General features: G+C 45.4%; 1 long non-coding RNA gene across 1 annotated transcript in view; it reads right to left on the bottom strand.

Moving 5' to 3' along the window:
- Positions 1–23,305, bottom strand: part of LOC137299726 (uncharacterized) — a 55,141-nt gene extending 31,836 nt beyond the window's left edge. The window contains exon 1 of the long non-coding RNA XR_010957965.1: positions 23,225–23,305. This is a non-coding gene — a long non-coding RNA (uncharacterized lncRNA). The remainder of the gene's footprint in view (positions 1–23,224) is intronic.
- Positions 23,306–25,395: the final 2,090 nt, after the last annotated feature.

Below are 25,395 nucleotides of genomic sequence, written 5' to 3'. Positions count from 1 at the left end.
GGAATTACAATCCACACACCAGAGCCCAAGAGGACATCACTAACAGGGTCAATACCATGGACAGAACCCGCAGCAGGGGGGTCTGGAAACATTCCTGTGATGTGGAGAAATAAAACGGAAACTGGCCGTTAACTACCAGGCACATAAGAGCGTGGCTAGGACCCACAAAGTACATGAAGGGACCACATATATCACTCAGGGCAAAACAATGATAAAGTTATTTAAATCACTGTAAATTGCCATTATCTCGCCTATTTCATGTCCTTCTGACAAAACCTAGGGGAACACTGAATCTGGTAATGGAGAAGTTTGCTGTTGCTCCGCAGGGAGGAAAGCAATCTTTATTATGAAAGATCATTTGTTGTTATGCATAAAGAATGATCTTGTATTCATTTAGCACCTTTCATGTCATCAGGCCATCCCAAGGGATTCACAGCCAATTAATTACTTTTTAAGCACTGCTACAGCAGTTCTGTAGGGGAATGCACTGCCAATTTGTACACAGCATGGTGCCACAACAGGAAATGAGATGAAGGTCCAGTTAATCTATTTTGGCAGCTTTGATTGAGAGAGGAACATTGGCCAGGACACCAGGAGAGCTTCCTGTGTCATGGGATCTTTTACACTTACCTGAATAGACAGACAGTGCCTCAATTCAATATCTGATCCAAAAGATGGCACCTCCAACAATGGCCCAGAATTTGCTGTAGCCGGTCAATGAATGGCATCCGCTGTTAGTTAGACTTGCCCTTAAACGTTTAATCTCGGTGATATTTTGCGCCGCAAGTTGCAGGAAGTGGGAGATGGAAACGGCACGGCGCCCCCTACAGGGCATCTGGGACCTGAGTGAACAGGGCAAGCAACTGTGTATCTCCTTAACCAATCAGATTGAAGGATTGTGAAATTAACAGTGCAAGGACTGAGAAGGAAGTGTAAGTTAAAATGGTGAATTCAATGTCAAATCAAGTACAGAAAGAGAAATAAAGAGAGGGAAAGAAAGACTGGATTAAGAGAGAGAGAAAAAAGAAAGAAAAAGCCAAAAAACATTTTTTAAAATTCCAAACACCAATTAAAACCTGAAGGATTGAGACTCCAATCTTTTAAAAGTTAATTTTCAGTACCAGGGAGGTTGACTGGCAGCAATTAAAATGTATCATGTTGTTAAAAGGGGATTTAGACTTGAAACAACTTGACTTAACTTCTGTGGCGAGTTTAGTTCGTATCAACCGTGTAAATATAGGAACTTCACGCCTTTCAATGCATTTGAATGGTGAAATGTAGGGAGTCGCACAACACCAGCTTTATTTGAAATCACAAGCTTTCGGAGCTTTGCTCCTTCGTCAGGTAAAGTGAAGAGATGCATATAGGCACAGCATATATAGTCAGAGAACAATGCCTGGTGATTACAGATAATCTTTCTAACTGCCCTTTATCACAGCAATCAAAGGAGTGAATGGTGTTCAAACAGGTTAGTCAGGGAAACATTACGTCCAAGAATACTGGGGTTTGTATTAAAAACAGATAACTTTTTTTTTGCTGGAAATCGCAGCAGGTCCGGCTGCATCTGTGTATGGAGAACAAGCCATCCCAACGCCTCCACTACTCACCTTCAAACAGCCACCTAACCTCAAACAGACCATCGTTCGCAGCAAATTACCCAGCTTTCAGGAGAACAGCAACCACGACTCCACACAACCCTGCCACGGCAACCTCTGCAAAACATGCCAGATCATCGACACAGATACCACCATCACACGAGAGGACACCACCCACCAGGTACATGGTTCATACTCCTGTGACTCGGCCAACATTGTCTACCTCATACGTTGCAGGTAAGGATGGTACATTGGCGAGACCATGCAGACACTGCGACAACGGATGAACGGACACCGCACAACAATCGCCAGGCAGGAGGGCTCCCTCCCAGTCGGGGAACACTTCAGCAGTCAAGGACATTCAGCCTCAGAACTTCGGGTAAGCGTTCTCCAAGGCGGCCTTCGAGACACACGACAACGCAATATCGTTGAGCAGAAATTGATAGCCAAGTTCCGCACCCATGAGGACGGCCTCAACCGGGATCTTGGGTTCATTTTACGCTACATGTAACCCCACCTGACGTAGAGTCATCCAGACTCAAGTCGTAGTTGGCTTGTTCTCCATACACAGATGCGGCCGGACCTGCTGCGATTTCCAGCAAAAAAAAGTTATCTGTTTTTAATACAAACCCCAGCATCTGCTACATTTGACCCCTTGTGACCCCACCTCAGTATTCTTGGATATAATGTTTCCCTGACTAACCTGTTTGAACACCATTGACTCCTTTGATTGCTGTGATTATCTCTCTGCCGAGGTGTGATAAAGGGCAGTTAGAAAGATTATCTGTAATCATCAGGCATTGTTCTCTGACTATATATGCTGTGCCTATATGCATCTCTTCACTTCACCTGACGAAGGAGCAAAGCTCCGAAAGCTTGTGATTTCAAATAAAGCTGTTGGACTATAACCTGGTGTTGTGCGACTCCTTACATTTGTCCACCTCAGTCCATCACCGGCATCTCCACATCTTTGAATGGTGAGGCAGACGGTGAGATCCCATTTTCGCGAAGCTAACGGTGGAGTAGCGCATCTCCGACAGCAACCTTTGGATTTCCGTGTTTAACCGCGCATCTGCCCTCCCCTGAAGTTGCTGTGCGTTTTGCTCATAAATAATGATGACCACCATTAGCCTCACCGTTATTTTGACAGCAAATTCTGGGCCATTGCAGCAGTCCCTTATGACAGTATTGAAGTATCAGTTGAAATTATGTGTTCAAGCCCTGGAGTGGAGCTTGAACGCTCAACCTTCTACTCAGCAGTGAGAATGCTACCAACAGTGCCAAGTCTGATGTTTACTGTTGGTACAAATTTGGTATAACAGGTCTGAGTATGGCTGGCACAGGAGAGTATTTTAACTGAAATGGGTGCCCCTAAACTTCCATGCCAATGCCATCTCATCTTCTGCTGGAGTCCTTTGTCCTCTGATACTACTGCATTCTTCATTTAGTTCAAGATTAAGCCCATTCTTGAAGATGAGGTTATGTACCTTGCAGAAAATCACAATCATGCTGCACTCTTTGGTTGACTCATACTGTAACAGTGTAGGTTCTGTAATAGGTTCATCGGCCACAGTTTTAGGTGAAAGCCAGAATCCTCCAACACCCAACCTTTCACCAATGGATCATTGCATTCAAATACTCCAGCCAGAGATGGTTAGGGATAAGAATGAAGGGTCATACATTGATCTCAGGGACTTTGGGTTCACATTCAAGATACTTTGTGTGCCTCACAGATCATTGGCAAATTGATTGTTTGGAAGCCTTTGTGATTGATGTGGGCCATGTGACTGCCTGTGGGTGCTCTTATCTCCATATGCTCGCTGTAAATTATACCCACGACCTTGGAGAAAGAAACCATGACTTAGAATTTATGTCTCTCCAATTCCTTGTCGCTGTGGAAATGGATGAGCGTCTCACCCATCTGGAACAGTGTAATCAGTTCACTTCTTGAATGGAGATCAACATGAGACCTTGGCTAATGCCTCCTAGAATCACAACCAGGCCACTGGAATGAGACAACTGCAGAAAATCTTAGAGCATGCATGACCTTAACAGCCACAGATAGAGCATTTCCAGGTGCAGAGAACATTGGTTCAAGTTACCTGGTATCATTTGACACAGTTCAGTACTTGCCTCCATGGAGAATCTCAGTTTCTGTAGCCAGTGCTTTTCTGCAACAAAGTAATTTTGTCCTGGTTTTGATCACCTGAGGGGGACGGAGAGAAATTTTGCAGAATATTTTTTCCCTTATTGGTCCTGGGTTTTTCTCTGGGTTTTTTTTGCCTCTCCCAAGACATTACATGGTTACAGGTGCATAGGAAGTGTCCGATGATCATGCTCCAGCCATTATGAGTATGGGGCAGGCTTGATGGATCAGATGGTCTTATCCTGCCCATCATTTTCGTATGTTCATACAGTTATCCCACACACCCAGCGCACCGTGGTAAATCAGCTGATACTACATTAAGTCTTGCATATAGTACTTGTCACATTTTAAACATTCTCATTGAATAAAAATATCTGTTATATTTTTCATTTTGGCCCAAATTTCTCAACAATCAATCAAAAAACACTTTCACACTATCAACTCAGTTGACTGTGTCTCACTACATCTCTCACAAGCGTTTACGATATTCTCTGACTCATCGTGAGCAGTGCCACCAGAGATCCACTAATACAATTAGATTATGCCGAGTGCTTCCTTCCATATTTGGAATTCTATTGCTAGTTTACTTCCTTTTCCAAACAATAAAACTCTTCACTTTGGCAGTCTACCAATAAACAGCACATGAAGAAACACAATTCATTTGCAGTTAGTTCAGAGTTTAATATGAAGTGGTGGCAAACGTGAAATGTAACTTCAGGTCAGACTGAGAATTCTCCAGGAACCACCTGCTCCCAGTGAAGAAGTGTTCAACATTATGCCAAAGACACCAGATATGATGAGATCCATAGCTGGTAGTGAGATTGACTGGTACTGGGCATTATCAGTACACAGGAACGTGGTGATATACAGGACCAGATCTTTGATCACTGCAGTCTACCTAAAGTTCAGAAAATCCCATCCACTACTCCATCTCTCATATTCCTCCATTGATTTCTTTGCCAAATATCTGCCCAGTTCCCTTATCTTTCAGATGCTGATCAATCTTCGGTGTAAAGAAGGTAAATCGAAGCATTCTGTAGTTCTATAATATACATAGATATCAAAACAACATGTTGGGGTTCCAGCTGAAGTGCTAACCTATCTTTCAGATGCCGATCGATCTTGTGTGCAAATCAAACATTTCACTTAAAAAAAATGGATCAACGTTTCTTTTCCCAGTTTTCTCCTTTTCTCTTCCCTTCTCTCCTGAAGGTGCCGATTCTTCCTGGGATACATTCCACTGGTATCAGGCACCCTCTCCTATCTCGCCCAAGTGCCTATCCTTCATTTGAGTTGCTAGACATTGAGTTTTGGCAGGCTATTCAACCATAAAGACAATACAGAGAAGCCCAGTCCTGTTCTCACACCATGTCCACATATGGACACTTGCAGCAGGAGTTACTGGATAGCGATCAGGAGTTGGTCACGTTTACTGATTTTTCCTTCCTTAGCCCAGGACGCTGAGGCCAATTGTAGCATCTCTCCTGCCACTCTGGTCGAGATGAGCAAACTGAACAAGGTGCGGGAATCGTACCTGGTACCTTCTGGTCTCTGTGGCTCAGTAACACACTGCTTTAACAACAGAGCATCCGAGTTTGTTTAATTGACTTGAAACTTAAAATAGCTTCTACCATAACCCCAGCCCTCACCCACTGCCCTGATCCAGCCTACCTATCCAATCCAAGGCCCTTCCGTCAAAGAAAGACCCTGTCAACCTTCAACACAGAGAGTTGTGAAAGCCCCTCACTGTATGTATCAGAATGCACCATTACCCATGAAAGTGGGTCCAATTTACTGAATTGATTAATAACCTTTAAAAATGATCTGTGACTTGCCTGAATTCTGTGTCCTTAAACCCCCTGGGTAGCTCAGACCGTCTGTGTATCCCCATTAAAAGCAGCAGAATTTCCAAAATGCATGGGTTAAATAGGAGGTATAATTCAACCAAATATTGTAGAATTAAAGTTAATGATCTCACCTTCATGTTTCAATTTCAAGTAACCAAATTCATAGCTATATCTGTAGTCTAGATTTTACGGCTGTAATTCTTGATTATGTTAACGGAACAAAGATGAGAAGCATTTGCTCCACCTCAATTTTCCTTCACAAAATTCCATGAAGAATCCTCAAGAATAATAGTTTGTTTGGTAGAAGGAATAAGCACAATGGATCTAGACTAACGCTGCTGTGGAATTCTTCCTAGTTGATAAAATGGATCCAGTCCATCATTACTGGGGTCTTTGTCACCATCAGGAAAATGGACCCAGCTCAGAATTGGCCCGATTCTTCTCACAGCTTCCAAAGTGGGAGTCTGTGGAAAATATAGAACTGGAAGAGGGGCATCACAGTCATTGCTCAGCAAGGCAGAAGCAGCCTCTTCTCAACCCATAGGATTAGACATGAGATCTGAAAGAATGTCCTCTGTTCTCCATTTGTAATGAAATTATGTGCATTTTTTTATACATAGTAATAGGAAACGGAGGAAAACTTCCACCTATTGTCGAACTCAGCAATTGCCAGCCAAACTCATCCAGAACAAAGAGTCTTTTTTATCAAACTTCTATTTATAGGGCACCTTTGATGTAGATAAACAACCCAGAGTGAAAATGGACACCGAGCAAAAATTTGGGAGTTAGGAGGGGTGACCAAAAGGGTGGTCGAATAGTTTGCTTACGAGAGATGTCTTGGAGAGAAATGGAGGTTGGGGATGAGGAAGTAGTTGGGGAGGACAGAAATGTTGAGGGTGGGATTTTTGAGGTGGGATAATGGTGGCTGTTTTGAAGGGGAGGTCGATCAGCATTTGAAAGCAAAATGCTTTTAAGTTGGAAAAAAAGGAAACAGGTGGAGGAGATTTGAAAGCGAGTTCAGGAGAAATTAATGCTTTAGGGATTACAGAGCCAACATAAATTGGTGAATATAGAAGTAATGGGCAAGGAGAAATTAATGTACAAGAGGATGCAAGTAGTGAACTACGAGATGAGTTGGAATTTACGGATTGTGGAGCTTGGACAGACAGTGAGAAGGGTGTCGGAGAAATTAAGTTCTGGATGTGACCAAAGTGTAGGGTTTTCACTGTGGGAATGAGACGCAGAGATAGGCAACGTTGCAGAGTAAGCAACGTTGCCTATCTTGGTGGTGCCTTGGATATGGGGCTTGCGGAAAAGGCTGAGGATGGAATATTGGGATGCACACAAGGTTACATACAAAAGAGGGAGGAGAAGTAATTGCTGAAAATGTACTGAATACATTGGAACAGGTTGGATTGGAACTACGCAAGGCCGTCCTCGTGGAGCTCAGAAAAGAAGGATAGCATGATCAACTGTGTCAAAGGCCTTTCAGAGATCAAAGGTGACAAATAGGAATAACGTGCTGTTGTCACAGATATGAAGGATATTATCAGTGACTTTGACCAGGGTGTTCTCTGTGCTATGAGCATAGCGGAAGCTAAACTGAAGAGAATAAACAATTTGGGAGAGTTGAGTATGGAGTTGGGAGGCAACAAAACATTCAATGCCTTGGAGAGAAATGGAGGTTGGGGATGAGGAAGTAGTTGGGGAGGACAGAAATGTCGAGGGTGGGATTTTTGTGGTGGAATAATGGCGGCTGTTTTGAAGGGGAGATCAATCAGCATTTGAAAGCAAAAGCTAGGATAAAGTGAAGCCTCTTATCAAAACATGATGAAAAGTTACAGCAGAAACATTTATTTTTCATCTACTAAACAGTTAAGACGTTACTCATTAACTGGAGCCTAAAATGAAAATAAAAATAGAATACATTCTCTAATAAAAATAACTATAATCTGACAGGACCTTTGTAAAGATAGATGTCAAAGGCTATTTCAAGGTCCATGTGTTGGACCTGCTCAGACCATTTTTATCTCCATCCTACCTTCATAAACCCAATATATTGTGGATCTACAATGATCTCACTTTATAACACTGGCTTCCATATTACACGCCAATCTACAAAACTAGCAAAAACTGATCAGCAGCTTCAAAAAAGCTGATAGAGCACCAAAAACTTGACAACTCAAAAGCATATGAAAAGAAGTCATTCCGCTGAGAGTAAAGCAGGACATGGACATATAGCTATAGCTTTACCCAATGTTCTTTCACTCCAACTGGGAGGGGGAGTAATAAATACATGAAAGGCTGATGGGTGACTCAAGTGTTGAAGGAACAAGATTTATTTTCTGAGATAGTCTGGGTACAATCTGCCCATAGAAAATTTAGATAAAGAGAAAATAGTTAGAAGCAGCCAGCACAAATTTCAAAATGGCCGATCGTACTTGACAAACCTGATAGTATTCTTTGAGGAGGTAATGGACATGGTAGATGGGGGAAATGCAGTGGATTTTAAAAAATGATTTAAAATTCATTCTCTAGATATGGGCGTCGCTAGCAAGGCCAGCATGTATTGCCCATCCATAGTTGCCTTTAAGAAGGTGGTGGCAGGCCTTCTTTTTGCACTGCTGGAGTCCATGTGGTGAAGATACTCCCACAGTGTTGTTGGGTAGGGAGTTCCAGGATATTGACCTAGTGACGATGAAGAAACAACAATATATGTCCAAATCGGGATGTGTGTGACTTGGAGGGGAACATGGAGGTGATGGCACCTGCTGCCCTTGTCCTTCTAGGTGGTGGAGGTCGGAGGTTTGGGAGGTGCTGTCGGAGAAGCCTTGGAGAGTTGTTGCAGTGCATCCTGTAGATAGTACACACTGCAGCCACGATGGTGGAGGGAATGGACGTGTAAGGTGGTGGATGGGCTGCCGATCAAGCAGACAGTTTTGCCTTGGATTGTGATGAGCTTCTTGAGTGTTGCAGTTGCACCCATCCAGGTAAGTGGTGAGTATTCCATCACACTCCTGACTTGTGCCTTGTAAATGGTGAAGAGGCTTTGGGGAGTCAGGAGGTGAGCTACTCACCATAGAATACCCAGCCTCTGACCTGCTCTAGTAGCCACGTCATTTATGTGGCAGGCCCAGTTGAGTTCCTGATCAATGGCCACTCCCAGGGTATTGATGGTGAGGGCATCGGCAATGGTAATGCCATTGAATGTCAAGGGTTAGACTCTCTCTTGTTGGAGATGGTCATTGCCTGGCACTTGTCTGGTGTCAGTGTTACTTGCCACTTACCAGCCCAAGCCTGGATGTTGTCCAGGTCTTGCTGCATGGACTGCTTCATTATCTGAGGAATTGCAATTGTAGCTGAGCACTATGCAATCATCAGCAAACAGTCCCACCTTTGACCTTAAGATGGAGGGAAGGTGATTGATGAACCTGCTGAAGATAGTTGGCCTAGGGCTCTGCCCTGAGGAACTCTTGCAGTGATACGCTAGGGTTGAGATGATTGGCCTCCAACAACCACAACCATCTTCCTTTGTGCTATATATAGGAACATATGAACATAAGAAATAGGAGCAGGAGTAGGCCATATGGCCCCTCGAGCCTGCTCCGCCATTCAATAAGATCATGGCTGATCTTTTACCTCAACTCCATTTTCCTGCCCTATCCTCATATCCCTTGATTCTCTTAGTGTCCAAAAATCTACCAATCTCAGTCATGAATACACTCAACGACTGAGCATCCTCAGCCCTCTGGGGTAGAGAATTCTAAAGATTCACAACCCTCTGAGTGAGGAAATTTTTCCTCATCTTGATCCTAAATGGCTGACCCCTTATCTTGAGACTATGACCCCTAGTTCTAGACCACCCAGACAGGGGAAACAGCCTCACAGCATCTACCCTGTCAAGCCCTCTAAGAATGTTATACGTTTCTATGAGATCACCTCTCATTCTTCTAAACTCTGGAGAACATAGGTCCATTCTACTCAATCTCTCCTCATAGGACAACCCTCTCATCCCAGCAATCAATATAGTGAAATTTTGTTGCACCCCCTCTAAGGCAAATATATCCTTCCTTAGATTAGGAGACTAAAACAGTACACAGTACTCCAGGTGTGGTCTCACCAGAGCCCTATATAATTGCAGCAAGACCTCCTTACTCTTATACTCCAACCCTCTTGCAATAAAGGCTAACATACCATTTGCCTTTCTGATTGCTTTCTGTACTTGCATGTTAACTTTCTGTGATTCGTGTACAAGTTCACCCAAATCCCCCATAATACCAACATTTACTAGTCTCTCATCTTTTAAAAAAAATCCTGCTTTTCTATTCTTTCTAACAAAGTGGATAATTTCACATTTCCCCACATTATACTCCATCTGCCACCTTCTTGCTCAACCACTTAACCGGTCTATATCCCTTTGCAGTCTCTTTGTGTCCGCAGCTTTCTTTCCCACCTAGCTTTGTATTGTCACAAACCTGGACATTACACTCGGTCCTCTCAACAACAACAGCAACTTGCATTTATATAGCGCCTTTAATGTAGTAAACGTCCCAAGGCACTTCACAGGAGCGTTAACAAACAAAACATCACACGAGCCACATCAGGAGGTATTAGGGCAGATGAGAGGTAGGTTTTAAGGAGCAACTTAAAGGAGGAGTGAAAGGTAGAGAGGCAGAGAAGTTTAGGGAGGGAATTCCTGAGCTTCGGGCCTAGGCAGCTGAAGGCATGGCCGCCAATGGTGGAGTGATTAAAATTGGGGATGCGCAAGAGGCAAGAATTGGAGGAGTGAAGAAATCTCGGAGGGTTGTAGGGCTAGAGGAGTTTATAGAGATAGTGAGGGTGAGGCTATGGAGGGATTTGAAAACAAGGATGAGAATTTTAAAATCGAGGTGTTCCCGGACCGGGAGCCAATGTAGGTCAGTGAGCACGGGGTGAAGGGAGAACGTGACTTGGTGCGAGTTAGGATACGGGCAGCAGGGTTTTGGATAAGCTCAAGTTTCTGGAGGGTGGAAGATGGGAGGCCAGCCAGGAGAGCACTGGAATAGTCAAGTCTAGAGGTGACAAAGGGTGGATGAGGGTTTCAGACAGCAGATGAGCTGAAGCAGGGGTGGAGACAGGCGATGTTATAGAATTGGAAGTAGGCGATCTTGGTGATGCAGCGGATATGTGGTCGGAAGCTCATCTCAGGGTCAAATAGGACACCAAGGTTGCGAACGTTTTGGTTCAGCCTCAGACAGTGGCCAGGAAGAGGGATGGAGTCAGTGGCTAGGGAACGGAGTTTGCAGCGGGGACCAAAGACAATGGCTTCGGATTTCCCAATATTTAGTTGGAGGAAATTTTTGCCCATCGGACAAGCAGTGTGACAAATGAGAGACAGTGGAGGGGTTGAGGAAGGTGGTTGGGAGGTAGAGCTGGGTGCCGTTAACGTACATGTGGAATCTGATGTGTTTTCGGATAATGTCGCTGAGGGGCAGCATGTAGATGAGAAATAGGAGGGGGCCAAGGATAGATCCTTGGGAGACTCCAGAAGTAATAGTGTGGGAGCAGGAAGAGAAGCCATTGCAGGTGATTCTCTGGATATGACGGGGTAGATAAGAATGGAACCTGGCGAGCGCAGTTCCACCCAGCTGGATAATGGAGGAGATACGTTGGAGGAGGATGGTGTGGTCAACCATGTCAAAGGCTGCAGACAGGTGGAGAAGGATGAGGAGGGATAGTTTACCATCGTCACAGTCACATAGGATGTCATTTGTGACTTTGATAAGGGCCGATGCAGTACTGTGGCAGGGGCGGAAACCTGATTGGATGGATTCAAACATGGAGTTGCGGGAAAGATGAACATGGATTTGGGAGGTGACAACATGTTCAAGGACTCATCTAAGTCATTGATATATTTGTAAACAGCTGAGGCCCAAGCACTAATCCTTGTGGCACCCCACTAGTTACAACCTGCCAACCCTAAAATGACCCGTTCATTCCTACTCTGTTTTCTGTCCATTAGCCAATCCTCAATCCATGCTAAAAAATTACCCCCAATCCCATGAGCCCTAATCTTGTGTAAGAACCTTTTGTGTGGCACCTTATCGAATGCCTTTTGAAAATCCAAATATACTATACCACTGGTTCCCCCTTATGTACCTTGCTAGTTACACCCTCAAAAAACTCTAATAGATTTGTCAAACATGATTTCCCTTTCATAAAACCGTGTTGACTCTTCCTAATCATATTATGATTTTCTAAGGGCCCTATTACTACATCCTTAATAATAGATTCTAGCATTTTCCCTACTACACATGTCAGGCTAACTAACCTATAGTTCCCTGTTTCTTCAATAGCGGGGTTACATTTGCTGCCTTCCAATCCATGGGGACTGTTCTAGAATCCAGAGAGTTCTGGAAGATCAAAACCAATTCATCCACTATCTCTGCAGCCACCTCTTTTAAAACCCTAGGATGTAGCCCATCAGGTCCAGGGGATTTGTTAGCTGTTAGTCCTATTAATTTTTTCAGTACTTTTTCTTTACTAAACTTAATTACTTTAAGTTCCTCACTCTCATTAGACCCTTGGTTCCCCACTATTTCGGATATTTTTTAGTGCCTTCTACTGTGAAGACAGATACAAAATATTTGTTTAACGTCTCTGTCATTTCCTTATTCCCCATTATAATCTCTTCTGTCTCTGCCTCTAAGGGACCCACATTTACTTTCGCTAATCTCTTCCTTTTTACATACTTGTTGAACCTCTTACAATCTGTTTTTATATTTCTTGCTAGTTTTCTCTCATATTCAATTTTCTCCCTCTCTATCAATTTTTTGGTCATCCTTTGCCGATTTCTAAAAGCCCCCAGATCCTCAGGCTTACTATTCTTTTTGGCAACATTGTAAGCCTCTTTTAATCTAATACTATCCTTATATTCTCTAATTCGCCACGGTTGGATCACTTTTCCCGTGGAGTTTTTATTCCTCAAGGGAATGTATATTCGTTGAGAATTATGAATTATTTCTTTAAATGTTCGCCATTGTTTATCTACCGTCATATCTTTTAATCTAATTTCCCAATCTACCTTAGTCAACTCGCCCCTCGTACCTAAGTAATTGGCTTTGTTTAAATTTAAGACCCTGGTTTCAGACTTAACTACATCACTCTCAAACACAATATGAAATTTTATCATATATATGATCACTCTACCCCAAAGGATCCTTAATTACAAGATTACTTATTACACAGTACTAGGTCTAAAATAGCCAGTTCCCTAGTTGTTTCCTCGACATATTGCTCTAGGAAAGTGTCTCAAATAAATTCCATGAACTCGTCCTCCAAACTACTTCTGCCAATTTGGTTTGCCCAGTCTATATGAAGAGTAAATTCCCCCAAGATTATCACATTACCCTTGTTACATGCTCCCCTAATTTCCTGATTTGTACTCTGTCCAACACTAAAACAATTGTTAGGGGACCTGTAAACTACTCCCACCAGTGTTTCTGCTCCTTATTATTATTAGCTCCACCCTTACTGATTCTACATCCTGATTTTCTGAGCTAAGAGCCTTTCTCATTACTGACTTTATTTCATCCTTTTCCATTTTGCCTATCTTTTCTAAAAGTCAAGTACCCTGGCACTAATATCCTTTAGGAAAGGAAACCTACCGTCCTTACCCGGTTTGGCCTATATGTGACTCCAGACCTACAGCAATGTGGTTGATTCTTAATTGCCCTCTGAAATGGCCTAGCAAGCCACACAGTTGTATAATCTCGCTACAAAAAGTCATAATAAGAATAAAACTGGACGGACCACCTGGCATCGGACCACTAGGCACGGACAAGACAAAGGCAAAACACCAAGCCCAGTCAACCCTGCAAAGTCCTCCTCACTAACATCTGGGGACTTGTGCCAAAATTGGGAGAGCTGTCCCACAGACTAGTCAAGCAACAGCCTGACATAGCCGAACTCACAGAATCACACTTTTCAGCCAAAGTCCCAGTCTTTTCCATTACCATCCCTGGGTATGTCCTGTCCCACCGGCAGGACAGACCCACAAGAGGTGGCGGTACAGTGATATACAGTCAGGAGAGAGTGGCCCTGGGAGTCCTCAACATTGACTTCGGACCCCATGAAATCTCATGGCATCAGGTCAAACATGGGCAAGGAAGCCTTCTGCTAATTACCACCTACCACCCTCCCTCAGCTGTTGAATCAGTCCTCCTCCACGTTGGGCATTACTTGGAGGAAGCACTGAGGGTAGCAAGGGCACAGAATGTACTCTGGGTGGGGGACTTCAATGTCTATCACCAAGAGTGGCTCGGTAACACCACTACTGACCGAGCTGGCCGAGTCCTGAAGGACATAGCTGCCAGACTCGGCCAGCGGCAGGTGGTGAGCAAACCAACACGAGGAGAAAACCTACTTGACTCTTCCTCACCAATCTACCTGTTGCAGATGCATCAGTCCATGACAGTATTGGTACGAGTGACCACCGCAGAGTGCTTGTGGAGACGAAGTCCCGACTTCACACTGAGGACACCATCCAACGTGTTGTGTGGCACTATCACCATGCTAAATGGGATAGATTCAGAACAGATCTAGCAGCTCAAAACTGGGCATCCATGAGGCGCTGTGGACCATCAGCAGCAGCAGAATTGTATTCCAGCACAATCTGAAACCTCATGGCCCAGCATATTCCTCACTCTGCCATTACCAACAAGCCAGGGGATCAACCCTGGTTCAATGAGGAGTGTAGAAGAGAATGCCAGGAGCAGCACCAAGCGTCCCAAAAATGAGGTGCAAACCTGGTGAAGCAACAACTCAGGACTGCATGCATGCTAAACAGCAGAAGCAACATGGTATAGACAGAGCTAAGCGATTCCACAACCAACGGATCAGATCAAAGATCTGCAGACCTGCCATATCCAGTCGTGAATGGTGGTGGACAATGAAGCAACTAACGGGAGGAGGAGGATCTGTAAACATCCCCATCCTCAATGATGGCAGAGTCCAACACGAGAGTGAAACAGACAAGGCTAAAGCATTTGCAACCATCTTCAGCCAGAAGTGCCGAGTGGATGATCCATCTTGGCTTTCTCCCGATATCCCCACCATCACAGAAGTCAATCTTCAGCCAATTCCATTCACTCCAACGGATATCAAGAAACGACTGAGTGCACTGGATACAACAAAGGCTATGGGCCCCGACAACATCTCGGCTGAAGTGCTGAAGGCTTGTACTACAGAACCAGCCGCGCCTCCAGCCAAACTGTTCCAGTACCGCTACAACACTGGCATCTACCCGACAATGTGGAAAATTGCCCAGGTATGTCCTGTCCACTAAAAGCAGGACAAATCCAATCCGGCCAATTACCACCCCATCAGCCTACTCTCAATCATCAGCAAAGTGATGGAAGGTGTCGTCCACAGTGCTATCAAGCGGCACTTACTCACCAATAACCTGCTGACCGATGCTCAGTTTGAGTTCCGCCAGGACCACTCGGCTCCAGACCTCATTGCAGCCTTGGTCCAAACATGGCCAAAAGAGCTGAATTCCAGAGGTGAGGTAAGAGTGATTGCCCTAATATCAAGGCAGCGTTTGATCGAATGTGGTACCAAGGAGCCCAAGTAAAATTGAAGTCAATGGGAATCAGGGGGAAAACTCTCCAGTGGCTGGAGTCATACCTAGCACAAACGAAGATGGTAGTGGCTGTTGGAGGCCAATCATCTCAGCCCCAGGGCATTGCTGCAGGAGTTCCTCAGGGCAGTGTCCTAGGCCCAACCATCTTCAGCTGCTTCATCAATGACCTTCCCTCCATCATAAGGTCAGAAATGGGGATGTTCGCTGATGATTGCACAGTGTTCAGTTCCATTCACAACCCCTCAGAAAATGAAGCAATCCATGCCCGCATGCAGCAAGACCTGGACAGCATCCAGGCTTCGGCTGATAAGTGGCAAGTAACATTCGCAACAGACAAGTGCCAGGCAATGACCATCTCCAACAAGAGAGAGTCTAAACACCTCCCCTTGACATTCAATGGCATTACCATCACCGAATCCCCCACCACCTGGGGGTCACCATTGAACAGAAACTTAACTGGACCAGCCACATAAATACTGTGGCTACAAGAGCAGGTCAGAGGCTGGGTATTCTGCGGCGAGTGACTCACCTCCTGACTCCCCAAAGCCTTTCCACCATCTACGAGGCACAAGTCAGGAGTGTGATGGAATACTCTCCACTTGTCTGGATGAGTGCAGCACCAAGAACACTCAAGAAGCTCAACACCATCCAGGACAAAGCAGCCCGCTTGATTGGCACCCCATCCACCATCCTAAACATTCACTCCCTTCACCACCGGCGCACTGTGGCTGCAGTGTGTACCATCCACAAAATGCATTGCAGCAACTCGCCAAGGCTTGTTCGACAGCACCTCCCAAACCCGTGACCTCTACCAACTAGAAGGATAAGGGTAGCAGGCACATGGGAACAACACCACCTGCACGTTCCCCACCTAGTCATACACCATCCCGACTTGGAAATATATCGCCGTTCCTTCATCGTCGCTGGGTCAAAATCCTGGAACTCCCTTCCTAACAGCACTGTGGGAGAACCTTCACTACACGGACTGCAGCAGTTCAGGAAGGCGGCTCACCATCATCTTCTCAAGGGCAATTAAGGATGAGCAATAAATGCTGGCCTTGCCAGCAACGACCACATCCAATGAACAAATATTTTTAAAAAATTTAGTTCCCTACCTTGGTCACCTTCCAACCACGTCTCAGTAATAGCTATTAAATCAAACCCATTCACCTCTATTTGTGCCATTAATTCATCTATCTTGTTACGAATGCTTCGTGCATTCAGATATAGCGCCTTTAATTCTAATTTTTTACTATTTTCCCTGATGTGACCTTAGTCACTAATGCCCTATTACCTCTGTTAAACTTTTTCTTTATTTGTTCATGGGTGTGGGTGTCGCTGGCGAGGCCGGCATTTATTGCCCATCCCTAATTGCCCTTGAGAAGGTGGTGGTGAGCCGCCTTCTTGAACCGCTGCAGTCCATGTGGTGAAGGTTCTCCCACAGTGCTGTTAGGTAGGGAGTTCCAGGATTTTGACCCAGCGACGATGAAGGAACAGCGATATATTTCCAAGTCGGGATGGTGTGTGACTTGGAGGTGCAGGTAGTGTTGTTCCCATGTACCTGCTGCTCTTGTCCTTCTAGGTGGTAGAGGTCGCGGGTTTGGGAGGTGCTGTCGAACAAGCCTTGGCGAGTTGCTGCAGTGCATCCTGTGGATGGTACACACTGCAGCCACAGTGCGCCGGTGGTGAAGGGAGTGAATGTTTAGGTTGGTGGATGGGGTGCCAATCAAGCGGGCTGCTTTGTCCTGGATGGTGTCGAGCTTCTTCATCCAGGCAAGTGGAGAGTATTCCATCACACTCCTGACTTGTGCCTTGTAGATGGTGGAAAGGCCTTGGGGAGTCAGAAGGTGAGTCACTCGCCGCAGAATACCCAGCCTCTGACCTGTTCTTGTAGCTACTCTATTTATATGGCTGGTCCAGTTAAGTTTCTGGTCAATGGTGACCCCCAGGATGTTGATGGTGGGGGATTCGGCAATGGTAATGCCGTTGAATGTCAAGGAGAGGTGGTTAGACTCTCTCTTGTTGGAGATGGTCATTGCCCGGCACTTCTCTGGCGCGAATGTTACTTGCCACTTATGAGCCCAAGCCTGGATGTTGTCCAGGTCTTGCTGCATGCGGGCTCGGACTGCTTCATTATCTGAGGGGCTGCAAATGGAACTGAACCCTGTGCAATCATCAACGAACATCCCCATTTCTGACCTTATGATTGAGGGAAGGTCATTGATGAAGCAGCTGAAGATGGTTGGGCCTAGGACACTGCCCTGAGGAACTCCTGCAGCAATGTCCTGGGGCTGAGATGATTGGCCTCCAACAACCACCACCATCTTCCTTTGTGCTAGGTATGACTCCAGCCACTGGAGAATTTTCCCCCTGATTCCCATTGATTTCAATTTTACTTGGGCTCCTTGGTGCCACGCTCGGTCAAATGCTGCCTTGATGTCAAGGGCAGTCACCCTCACCTCACCTCTGGAATTCAGCTCTTTTGTCCATATTTGGACCAAGGCTCGAATGAGGTCTGGAGCCGAGTTGTCCTGGCGAACCCAAACTGAGCATCGGTCAGCATGTTATTGGTGAGTAAGTGCCGCTTGATAGCACTTTCGACGACAGCTTCCATCACTTTGCTGATGATTAAGAGTAGACTGATAGGGTGGTAATTGGCCGGATTGGATTTGTCCTGCTTTTTGTGGACAGGACATACCTGGGCAATTTTCCACACTGTCGGGAAGATGCCAGTGTTGTAGCTGTACTGGAACAGCTTGACTAGAGGCGCAGCTAGTTCTGGAGCACAAGTCTTCAGCACTACAGCTGGGATGTTGTCGGGGCCCATAGCCTTTGCTGTATCCAGTGCACTCAGTCGTTTCTTGATATCAGGTGGAGTGAATCGAATTGGCTGAAGACTGACTTCTGTGATGGTGGGGATATTGGGAGGAGGCCGAGATGGACAATCCACTCGGCACTTCTGGCTGAAGATGGTTGCAAACGCTTCAGCCTTGTCTTTTGCACTCACGTGCTGGACTCGCCATCGTTGAGGATGGGGATGTTTGCAGAGCCTCCTCCTCCCGTTAATTGTTTAATTGTCCACCACCATTCACGACTGGATGTGGCAGGACTGCAGAGCTTTAATCTGATCCGTTGGTTGTGGAATCGCTTAGCTCTGTCTATAGCATGTTGCTTCCGCTGTTTAGCATGCATGTAGTCCTGAGTTGTAGCTTCACCAGGTTGGCACCTCATTTTTAGGTACGCCTAGTGCTGCTCCTGGCATGCTTTTCTACACTCCTCATTGAACCAGGGTTGATCCCCTGGCTTGTTGGTAATGATGGAGTGGGGAATATGCCAGGCCATGAGGTTACAGATTGTGCTGGAATACAATTCTGCTACTGATGATGGATCACAGCGCCTCATGGATGCCCAGTTTTGAGCTGCTAGATCTGTTCTGAATCTATCCCATTTAGCACAGTGGTAGTGCCACACAACAGGTTGGATGGTGTCCTCAGTGCGAAGATGGGACTTCATCTCCACGAGGACTGTGCGGTGGTCACTCCTACCAATACCGTCATGGACAGATGCATTTGTGACAGGTAGATTGGTGAGGACGAGGTCAAGTAAGTTTTTCCCTCGTGTTGGTTCGCTCACCACCTGCCGCAGGCCCAGTCTGGCAGCTGTGTCCTTCAGGACTTGGCCAGCTCGGTCAGTAGTGGTGCTACCGAGCCACTCTTGGTGATGGACATTGAAGTCCCCCACCCAGAGTACATTCTGTGCCCTTGCTACCCTCAGTGCTTCCTCCAAGTGGTGTTCAACATGGAGGAGGACTAATTTATCAGCTGAAGGAGGACGGTAGGTGATAATCAGCACGAGGTTTCCTTGCCCATGTTTGACCTGATGCCATGAGATTTCATGGGGTCCGGAGTTAATGTTGAGGACTCCCAGGGCCACTCCCTCCTGACTGTATATCACTGTACCGCCACCTCTGGTCGGTCTGTCCTGCCGGTGGGACAGCTCTCCCAATTTTGGCACAAGTCCCCAGATGTTCATGAGTAGGACTTTGCAGCGTCAACTGGGCTTGGTTTGCGTTTGTCATGTCCGGTGCCTAGTGGTCCGATGCCGGGTGATCCGTCCGGTTTTATTCTTATTGTGACTTTTTTTAGCGAGATTTTACAACTGAGTGGCTTGCTAGGCCATTTCAGAGGGCAATTAAGAATCAACCACATTGCTGTGGGTCTGGAGTCACATATAGGCCAGACCGGGTAAGGACAGCAGGTTTCCTTCCCTAAAGGACATTAGTGTCCCTTCCTGATACAGGTTGCTTGTTTTTACCCAAATCACTAGTCTGTTCTGTAGCCTTGACTTTTCTCTTTAGACTTATAAATTTACCCTTACCTGACCCCTCCCCCCTCTTAGTAGTTTGCCTCCAGCCACTGATGAATATTTCCCCTGACTCCATTGACTTTAGTTTTACTAGGGCTCCTTGGTTTCATAATTGGTCGAATGCTGCCTTGATGTCAAGGGCAATCACCTCAGGAATTCAGCTCTTTTGTCCATGTTTGGACTAAGCCTGTAATGAAGTCTGAAGCCGAATGGTTCTGGCGGAACCCAAACTGAGCTTCAGTGAGCAGGTTAGTGGTGAGTAAGTATCACTGCATAGCACTGTCGCTGACTCCTTCCATCATTTTGTTGATGATTGAGAGTAGGCTGATAGGATGGTAATTGGCTGGGTTGGATTTGTCCTGCTTTTGTGGACAGGACATACCTGGGCAATTTTCCACATTGTCGGGTAGATGCCAGTGTTGTACTGGGACAGCTTGGCTGTAGACACGGCTAGTTCTGGAGCACAGGTCTTCAGCACTACAGCTGGGATGTTGTTGGGACCCATAGCCCTTGCTGTGTCCAGTGCACTCAGCTGTTTCTTGCTATCATGTGGAGTGAATCAAATTGGCTGAAGACTTGCATCTTTGATGGTGGGGACCTCAGGAGGAGGCCGAGAAGAATCAACCACTCGGCACTTCTCGCTAAAGATTGTTGCTAAAGCTTCAGCCTTGTCTTTTGCACTCAATTACTGGGCACCTCCCATTAATTGCTTAATTGTCCACTACCATTCATGTCTAGATGTGGCAGGATTGCAGAGCATTGACCTGATCTGTTGGTTGTGGGGTAGCTTAACTCTATCTATAGCCTGCTGCATCCACTTTCTAGCATGCATGTAGTCCTGCCTTATAGCTTCACCAGGTTAGCTCCTCATTTTCAGGTTTGCCTGGTGCTGTCCCTGGCATGCTCTTCTACACTCCTCGTTGAACTAGAGTTGGTCACCTGGCTTGCTGGTGATGGAGGATTGAAGTTACAGATTGTGGTGGAATACAATTCTGCTGCTGCTGATGGTCCACAGCCTCTCATGGATGTCTGATTTTGAGCTGCTCTTAATCTATCCCATTTAGCATGGTGGCAGTGCCACACAACATGATGGAGGATTTCGAGGATTTAGTGTATATGAATTGTATGAAAGCCTAAAGACTTAAGAGATTACTGGAGAAGATTAATGGGTATTGAATTTGTGGGAGAGTAGAAAACTGGATTAAAAATTGGTTAGAAGGGAAAAAAAAGAGTAGGAGTTAATGGTAATTTTTAAGAGTGGTTGGAAATGGATAATGGTGGTCCTCGGTGTTCATTTCTGATCACTGTATCAATGATTTCAATATAGGCTAGAAGGAGTGGCGTCCAAATTTGCAAATGACACTAAAATAGGAGGTATACTTAATTCTTTAGAAGGAAGTTAATTCTTCCAAAGGAAGCTGCAAAGGGATATTGATAAGATGGGACAATGGCTTAAAAATGGCAGATAGAATTCAATGTCAGTAAGTGTGAGGTGATATATTTTGTTAAAAAAAACAGCAGTAATTATACTCTGAATGGAAGTAGGTTCAGTGATGTGGAAGAGCAGAAGGATTTGGAGGTACAGGTTCTCAGAACATTAAAGACAGCACCTCAGATTGATGAAGCTTTGAAAAAAGCTGGAATTATAGGTTTTATCTCAAGAGGTATGGAATATAAAAGCCAATGATGAGCCTATATAAAACGTTAATGAGACCTCAATTAGAGTATTGTGTGCGGTATTGGGCTCCACACTATAGGGAGGATATTGAGGCTTTCAGAGGTACAACACAGATTCATTAGGATGTTTCCTGATATGAGGAAATGCAAATACGAAAAATGAGTTGAAAAATTTGGGTCTTTTTTTGTTAGAACAACACAGATCACGGGACAATACGATAGAAGTGTTTAAATTAGGAAAGGATGGGACATGGTAGATAAAAGCAGACGGTTTCCAGCAGTTGAGGAGTCCAGAACAAGGGCCTATAGGTACAAAATTAAATATAAGAGATTTCAAACAGAGCGCAGGAGAAACTTTTTTACACAGAGAGTTGTGAGGACGTGGAACTCACTTCCAGGGTTAGTGGTTGAGGCAGAAACTATGTCATCATTCAATATTAGATCGGATAGGTGGATGAAGGAAAAGGGGTTGAAGAGATACGGGAAACGGGGGCATTGTTTTTAAGACAATATGCTCATGTAGAGGGTGAACGCCAACACATTCGGGTTGGGCCGAATGGCCTGTTTCCATGTTGTAACCTCTGTGTATTTTGTTGTATTTCTAGATGTTTATCAGTTTATTTGGTGCATTTTCTAGTATTTTGTAATCTGGATGCCAAAATTCCTCAGGGGTTCTGCTGGACTCCAACTATAAATCTGGGCAGCCTTGTTAAACGGCTGATCATCCGCCCGGCCCTTACGAGGCAAATGGTGTTGGGGCACCCCCTGCACCAGGAGTTCCTGCTTCCTTGGGTCAGTCAGGACCCAGTGTAGAACCGGATGCCAGTAAGATGAGGCATGCCAGCCTCCAGATGAGTGGAAGTGGGCCCCACCATTGGAGGGCCCAGGGCTTGGGAGCCTGCCTAGACCCCCAGGGGCGAGCCAATTAAAAAAAAATTGGGCCCCGGTAGCTGAGGGGAGATTCCATTAGACCGGGGTGGGGTGGGGGGTGGGGTGCTTGGAGGTGCCAAATTGTCTGACTAAATAGGGCACGTGGATGCTGGATATGCACCTGTAGTGGATCATGTGCCCACAGGTCCTGTGTAAATTAGGAGCCCTCCTGATGACCCTGAACTCAGGTGGGGTCAGTGCTGGAGGGCACTGGCGGATGTGATCGTGGCATAACTGCAGGGATTGCAGCCCACTGGATTGTCAACAGACCAACCAGACACCAGTGTCCCCAAAAGTTACCTCAACAGTGACTCACCTACATCTAAACCCCTCAGTTCACTTAGATGCTCTACCCCTTCCTGACTCAGTTCACAGAGGCACTTTGCCCCATCCAACCACCACTCCACTCTTTCACAGGGACACGCCTTCTCTTTCCATCTTCCCAATTTACGCTGGCACTCCACTCCCTCACTCCCTCAGTTCAACCTAACCTTCTTCCCCACCTCACACTGGCATTCTTGTTCCACTCCACCTCCTCAGTTCAAGCTAACATTCTCCACTCCCACTTCACCTCCCCCTCCCCATCCACCTCCAGTTCAACCTTTTCTCCTTTCCTCCATTTCTTTTATTCATTCCTGGTTCTTGTTCGCAATCTCTTCTTCCTCCAGTCCTCAGTTAATGTTGGCACTAGACAACCCTACTTCTGACTTCCTTCTTCCCCCTCCAAAGCGCTGATCTCAGAATCTACACTTTCGTCTACCTCAAAACGGTGCTCTCGTTTTTGCCCCAGTCTTTCCCCCAAGCACCACTCCTTCGCTCCCATCTCCTGGTGCTCCTGCAGTAAGTAATTGGCTCCTGATCTTCTGCAATGACATTAATCACTTCCAGGAGCGGCAGGACCCAGTGCTTGTGGGGGGAGCGAACTTGATCTGTGCTGATCTGTGCTGGGAACCCCAGTACGCTGATGTCTGTGTCAAATGCGATGGTTCTAATATATGATTCTATTTTATATCAGTAAATTGGAGAATAAACTTTGTCTTACCTTACATTTTGGGAAGTTCCAGTGTTCAAAAAATTAAGAAATTCTGACCATGATAGAATTTCACTTTTTTCTATTTTTACCTGACCACAAAACCAGAAGAAATGAATTTGGGTAAGTATGTTTCGCAACCATTCTTAGCAACGGTTGGATTGAGCTTGGATGGAGTTACGAAAAAATAGATGATGTGATCTTGGCGCCAACAAGCTTCTGTACATCAAATGCTGGAGCCCATGTTATAATTTATCGTCTGCCGCGTCCCAGACTCATAAAAAGTCTGAAAAAGCTAATGCTGCCCTGGCTTCACGATGTAGTCCAAGTGGCTGAGCAGTGCTCCGGACGCCCAGTGTCCAAGTAAAATGGGCACTGAATGGGACGCAAGGGTCACCAGGCTGGGCCCTTTCTCTTTAAAGTGGACTCATTCCTTTTTCGCTCATTGTCAGTAGCTGCTCAGTTTGTCTTCACTGATTTCCACGCATTTTACATTCACCCCGACCTAGCAAACAGGTCAAAGTTGACCAACATCTGGAAAAAAATCTGGCGCAGCCTCCTAAAAATAGCTGACAGCAAGTGTAGGCCATAGGCCTCACGACATGTGAAGATGAAGAATTACATTGAAATTGCAGTGGGACATGGGCTGGTCATTACTTGAGCTGTAGCTTTATCCAGCATTGCATGACTTTTATTGCAGGGGAGAAAAAACTAAACTACACAAAAAATAGAGGTTACAGCAAAGATGGATTTAGAATCCGCTGCAGGGGTATTCTGAGTGCTAAAGGCAGGAGATTTATTTTCCAGCGAGATCTGGGAGCTTCTTTTAATAATTTATTCTCGGGATGCGGGGGTCACTGGCAAGGCTGGCATTTATTGCCCATCCCTAGTTGCCCTGAGAAGGTGGTGTTTGGTCTTCTCCTTGAACCACTAATGGTAGAAGTTTGATACAACTAAGTGGATTGATAGGCCACTTCAGAGGGCACTTAAGAGACAGCTACGTTGGTGTGGGACTGGAGTCACATATAGGCCAGACCGGGTAAGAACAGCAGATTTCCTTCCCTGAAGGGCATTAGTGAACCAGTTGGGTTTTTATGACAATCCAACAATTTCATGGTCATTTTTACAGATACCAGCATTTTATTTCCAAATTGAACACATGTTTTTTGGATTATTAGTCCAGGCCTCTGCATTATTAGTCCATCCCCCAAGAAATTCCAGGTTTTTGGTACTTTATTTTGTGTTTTTTACTGAATTTTAAAGCTTACCAGAATTTTTCCTTTCAAGCCAAAAATCCCTGCAGGCTGTACGGTCCCTCGAGCCTGCTCTGCCATTCAATAAAATCATGGCTGATCTTTGACCTCAAATCCACTTTCCCACCCGATCCCCATATCCCTTGATTCCCTAAGAGTCCAAAAATCTATCAACATCAGCCTTGAATATATACTCAATGTCTGAGCATCCACAGCCCTCTGGGGTAGAGAATTCTAAAGATTCACAACCCTCTGAGTGAAGAAATTTCTCCTCATTTCAGTCCTAAATGGCCGACCCCTTATCCTGAGACTATGCTGCCTGGTTCTAGACTCTCCAGCCAGGGGAAACATCCTCTCAACATCTACCCTGTCAAGCCCTCTCAGAATCTTATGTGTTTCAATGAGATCACCTCTCATTCTTATAAACTGCAGAGTGTATAGCCCCATTCTACACAAATGAATGTGCTGTTGTTATTATCATTAACAGAAATGTTGAGTCTACGTTCCTCCTTTGAAGAGTTTCCAGACACTGGGCAATGAATGGAGGGAGCGGGTACCTGAGCAATTGTGGCAGATAGTTAGCAGAGACACCACAAGACTTCTTCAGCTGAGGTAGGGAACTAGAGTGACAAGATACCAATGTAATCCCTGGATATGTCATTGAGAGACACAGGGACAGAAGGAGAAGGCATGAAGGAAAGTCATTAAAAAGGGAAAAGATTTGCTGTGATGGTTTGTATATCTTGTGCACTTCTTAGTAACACCCACACAATCCCAACAAAGCATCCAGGATCAGACCTAATTGTGTATTCCATCCAAATCTCCTGGAATATAACTCACTGGTTACAAGGAGTTTGCACATTTGGGGACAACATTTCTAATGCAGTTGCAACCATTTGAAGGGCTGCAGCTGCCACTTATAAGGCAGGT

The sequence above is a fragment of the Heptranchias perlo genome, chromosome 29, assembly GCF_035084215.1.
Source record: "Heptranchias perlo isolate sHepPer1 chromosome 29, sHepPer1.hap1, whole genome shotgun sequence".
In the NCBI taxonomy this organism is placed as follows: domain Eukaryota; kingdom Metazoa; phylum Chordata; class Chondrichthyes; order Hexanchiformes; family Hexanchidae; genus Heptranchias; species Heptranchias perlo.
Note: the sequence above shows the minus strand (reverse complement) of the source record. Positions and strands in the feature narration are given on the sequence as shown.